The sequence below is a fragment of the Camelus bactrianus genome, chromosome 18, assembly GCF_048773025.1.
Source record: "Camelus bactrianus isolate YW-2024 breed Bactrian camel chromosome 18, ASM4877302v1, whole genome shotgun sequence".
NCBI classification, from domain to species: domain Eukaryota; kingdom Metazoa; phylum Chordata; class Mammalia; order Artiodactyla; family Camelidae; genus Camelus; species Camelus bactrianus.
Window position 1 is genome coordinate 8,722,422 of NC_133556.1, and position 5,854 is coordinate 8,728,275.

Sequence of the window (5,854 nt, forward strand, 5' to 3'; positions counted from 1 at the left end):
GTTTGTATTATTTTTTCATACGGCTGCAGCAGCAGCTGCCGGGGGCTTGGGGTTTTATTTTTTTGGCGGGCGGGGGTGGGGGGGCCATTTTGTCACTTTGCCTCAGTTGAGCATCTAGGAAGTATTAAAACTGTGAAGCCTTCTCAGTGCACTTTGAACCTGGAAAACCATCTAAACAGGCCCATGGGACTATGACTCAGGGAGGTGGGACACAGTCACCTCCCTCCAGGAATCCCGATATCTAAGGAACAAAACCCAGACGCAGAATAACAGAATAAATTCCGTACTCCCCCCCCCCCAGATCCCGCATGGTGATGTGTGTCTGGGGGCCCTGAGGAAATAGGAGAGAGGAGCTTTGTGACTTAGAAGAAGCCTGGTGAGAGGCCAGGAATGGAGGGGTGGGTGGGGATGGAGGTGGTGGCCCAGCTGGGACCAGTGAAGACTTTTTCAGAGCCAGGCTTGGGAGTGGGGAGGAGTAGGGGGAAAGCGAGAGGTATTAGGGAATGGATGGCTTTCATGCCTTCTTTTTTCTAAAACGTAATCAGGAAAACAGAAACCACGCTAGTTATTTTAGACACAGGGTGTTTAACCCAGGAAATTGTTTACACAGGTGTCCAGACACAGTGGAAGGGCAAAAAGTGGATACTGAGATAACCCTTTTGATGAACTGCTGGAAGCAACTGCCACCCCTTGGCTGGGGCATTTAAGGAAAGAGGAGGTTAGTTTAGTTGTCTGGTGGTGGGTAACAATTCACTCCTTAAATTTGGTGGCCTGAAGTAACTGATCACTCATGGCTCACAGCTTCTCTGTCAAGAATTTGGGAGCAGCTTGGGTGGGTGGTTTTGGTCTGGGGTTTCTCCTGAGTTTGTGGTCAGATGTTGCCTGGGGCTGCAGCCCTTTGAGGGCTTGACTAGGGCCAGAGGGTCCACTTCCAAGGATCCAATTCCTTTGCATGTGGCTCAAGCACGTGGCCGCAGGTGGATGCTGGCTGTTGAGCAGAGGCCTTAGTCCCTCTCCAGGCCTCTCTACAGAGCTCCTGGAGTGTCCTCACAGCATCCTCTGGGGTGAGCATCCCAAGAGAGCAAAGCAGCAGCTCCACTGCCTTTTAGGACCTACTCTCAGAAGTTATACGTGGTCATGTCCACCATATTCCACTGGTCACACGGTGGAGATGACTCAACGTGGGAGGTGTCTACACATGGCCCAAATACCCGGACCAGGAGGGATCACTGGGGTCAGCTTGGAAACCAGCTGGAGATTTGGAGGGAGGTGCCTCAGAGGACCAGTGGTCAGATTTTTGATGTGTGCTGGGGGGAAGGGTTGGATTCCATTTGGTGCTGAAACTCCTAAGAAGATAGATGCAAAAATAGCCGGTGCTAGAGCTAAAAGTCTGCTCCCGCTGGACTTGAGGGCAGAAGAAAGCCCCTTCTCTTCTTTCACGTTCCAGTCTCCTTCAGCTGGCCCCTGTTAGCAGGCCTACCTCAACAGGAAGCCAGTTGCAAGGAAGTCTGAGAAATGTAGTTTTCGGTGGTCCAGCAACAGTATCACAGAACAAAAATGGAGTGGAGTGGGCTTGGGGCTGCGGTACCGTGAGCAACCAGCACGGTTCATCCCTTTGGCTCATCACCCCTTGCTACCATATTTGACTTCCATACAACTCTTAACAACTTTATGCTTCCACCTAACAAGACGCAAGTATCCTTTGTACACGGTTATGTCATTCTCTCCCTAATGCCAATATCAGATACAGTACAAGAAGAGAACAATTACACACCATTATCATTCTAGCAATACCTGAAAAGAATAATATACTATGACTAAGTAGGGTTTATCTCAGGAATGCAGTAGTGGCTCAGTATTTTAAAAATAAATCCATGGAAAACCACAGTGAAATACCACTTCACACCCACAGGGATGGCCATAATTTTTTTTAAACGAAAGAAAATATGTGTTGGTGAGGATGTGGAAAAATTGGAAACATTCTCTGCTTGGAAATATAAAATGGTGCAGCTGCTGTGCAAAACAGTTTGACAGTTCTTCAAAATGTTAAACATAGAGTTATGACCAAGCCATTCCACTCTCAGGTATATAAGCAGGAGAAATGAAACTTGTACATGAATGTGCATAGCAACATTATTCCTAATAGCCAAAAAGTGGGAAAATTCAAATGTTCATCAACTGCTGAACAGATAAACAAAATCTGGTATATACATGTAGTAGAATATTACTCATCCATAAAAAGGAATAAAATACCGATGCATGCTGTAACAGGGATGAACCTTGAAAACATTATGCCAAGAATCCAGACATGAAAGTTCACATGTTGATGATTCTGTGTACGTGAAATGTCCAGAATGGTAAATTCATAGAGGCAGAAAATAGATTCGTTGGGGGAAGGGCAGATGGAAGGTGATTGATAACTGGTATGGTATTCATTTGGGGAATGAAGTAAATATTCTGAAATTAGTGGCAATGGTTGCACAACTCTGCAAACATACCAGAAACCACTGAATTGTACACTTTAAAATGGTGAATTTTAAGGTATGTGAATTATCTCAATTTTAAAAATCAGTCAGTGTAATTCATCGTACCAGATTATATCAAATGATGCTGAAAGCATCTGACAAAAATTCAACATCCATTCCTGGTTTAAAGAAAAAAAAATCTCAGTAAACTGAAAATAGAAGGTAACTTCCTTAAAATGATTCAAGGCAGCTACAAAACAAAAAAACACAGCTCACACTACTTAATGGTGAAATAATGCATGTTTTCTCCCTAAGATCAGGGAGAAAAGACAAGGAGGTCCAGCCTCACCACTCCTATTCACCATTGAAATGCAAGTCCTGGTCATTGCGGGAAGACAAGGATACAGACAAGAAGTAAAATGTGTCCAGATTGGAAAGGAAGAAATAAAACTGCTCCTATTTCAGAAGAGATAATTGTCCATGTAGACAACCCTAACAAATCTACAAAGCAAAAATAAAACTTCCTAAGAACTAAGTTTAGCAAAGTCAGAAGATACAAGGCCTAAAAAAATCAGTTGTATTTCTACATGCTACAAGTGAACAATTGGAAACCAAAATATTTTTAAGTGCCATTTATAATAGTTCCTCCCAAAAGGAAATAAATCTAAGAAAATCTAATGTAAAGCTTACAAATCTAACAAAATATGTGTAAGATCTGTATGCTGAAAACTAAAATGCTGAAGAAGTCAAAGAAGACCTAAATAAATGGAGATACATAGTGCTCTCATGAGTTGGATAACTCAATACAGTTAAGATGTTAATTCTCCCCAAATGGATCTACTGGTTTCACACAATTCCAATAAAAATTCCAAGAGTATTTTTGTAGAAATAGACAAGCTGAGTCTAAAATTTATATGAAATGGCAAAAAGACTAGAGAAGTTAATTTTGAAAAAAAAAAAAGTTGGAAGACACACATTACCCAATTTTAAGACCTGTAAGAACAGTGAGGTATTGGTGATGGGATGGGCATGTACATCAGTGGAACAGAATAGAGTACAGAAACAGACCCACATATTAGCCAATTGCTTTTTTTTTTTTTTGGTGATGGGTAATTAGGTTTATTTATTTACGTTCTTAATGGGGGTACTGGGGATTGAATCCAGGACCTCGTGCATGCTAATCATTCACTCTGCCACTGAGCTATGCCATCCTCCTAGCCAGTTGATTTCTGACAAAGATGAAAAGGCAATTTAATAAAGAAAAAATAGTCTTTATAACAAATGGTGTTGGAACAATTAGACATCCATCTATCCTAAATAAATAAACAAATAAATAAAATCCCAACCTAAACCTCAAAACCCATAGAAAAATTAACTCAAAATGGGTCATAAATCTAAATGTAAAATGTTAAAGAATAAAATGTTTATAAGAAAACATAGAAGAAAATCTGCATGACCTGGGTTAAGCAAAGAGTTCTTAGATGTGACACCAAAGCACAGTCAAAAAAATAAAAGGTTGGTAAATTAGACTTCATCAAAATTAAAACTTTTCCTTTGTAAAATACAATGATTGTGGTGGTGGTTATATGAATCTATAAATGTGTTAAAACACCTATAAGTACAAAAAGAAGTCAGTTTTATTCTATGTAAATTTTATAAATAATAATTTTTAAAAATCTAACCAAAGCAAGTGGCAAGCCAGAAGAAATATTTGCAACATATAGAAAATATTTGCAAAAAATGTAATAGTCAAAGAATCCTATAACCTGTAAGTGTTCCTACCAAAAAAAAAAAAAGAGAGAGATTGTCAGGTTGGATTAAAAAAACTATTTATATGCTGATTGCAAGAAACCAACTTGAAAAATAATGATATAGATAAATTAAAAGTAAAAGGATGAAAAGATATACCACACAAACACAATTTTTTTTAAAGCTGAACTGGCTATATTTAGATTAGATAGGTAAGATTTATATCAATCAAAATAGACTTCAGAACTGGGGAAATGATTAGGGATAAAGAGAGAGTTATATAATGATAAAAGAATTAACTAGCCAAGAAGACATAACTGTCTGAAATGTGTATGCATCTAAAAACATTGTTTTGAAATACATAAAGCAAAAACCCCTGGAACTGAAAGGAAAAAATAGACTTTATCAGAGACAGCCAGAACTATCCAGATAAGCCACTTCTGAATTCCAGACCCTCAGAAACTGTGAGAGATAAGTGTTTATTATTATTTTAAGACAATAAGTTCTAGGCTAATTTGTTACACAGCAATAGATAGCTTATACAGCCACCGTAAGACTTCTCTGGCTCTTTGACCATGGCTTAAGCTGAGAATTTAAAGCCCCAAGCTAGTCCCTTTCTTCCTGTAACTCTGCAGTGCAGTCAGAAATAGCCAGCTCACCTCACCATTCTTCTAATTTTCCTTAGCCTTCTCTTTTCATGTGGCATTGGGTTCAATAGGCACTTCATCTCAAGTAACCATGAGTGGTAATTAGATTATCTGAGATGGGATACCAGAATTCCATTCACATTTGGCAAGGTACTCAGCACTGAGTTCAAGGTCAAAGATGTAATCAAATCAATTTCACAATCCCACCATGGTAGGTCTATTATTTCTCTTGCCAGCTGGCTTCCTTCTAACTTCTGACAATGGGAAGCACTAAAGGGACCTTGGAAGATGGACAAAGAGGAAATAGGACTTCACTGGAGTTTTCCAGGGATTGTCTGTATTTCTCAAGCAACAGCAAACACTTGGCTCCTGTCCCCAGCTACTTGCAACCAGCATAGCCCAGACTGACCAGAGCTCTCTCTTCCCAGGTCTAAACACCAGCAGCATGATGCAGCCTCCCCAGTAGTCTGGGCACCACCCAAGGGCACCCTTTCCTCGGGGTTCTGAACACCAGCTATATGGAGATACAATTTAGAGCTCCTAGGTCTTGGTAAGTTATAAATTTTGGTTTCCATTATCCTGACTGGTCCCTGATTGATACAGTATTTGGTACCAGAGTGGGACTGAAATATTTGCTGGATAAAATTAATGAATAAAAATAATGCATAATTGAACTTACAAGATCTAGGACTCCCAGCTGCCATCTTACTCTCTGGTTGACCAACTAAATTACTCATTCAATAATTAAATCATTCAACACTTGCTCTTTGTCTCTGTTAACCTCTTGACCGCTCCATCAAACCAGTCCATCAACCCCTTTCTGCTTCCATCCATTAGCCGGATAAACTTAAATGAGACTCAGACTCTGCAGTTCTCTGAATAAGAAAGCCAAACGATTTGGCATTTTGTTAAAGTTTTGCAGGTAGGGAAAGGAAAAAAAGTGGCAATTATTCTTTCCTGACTTAAAAAGAAGCTTAATTATGTATATCTTTC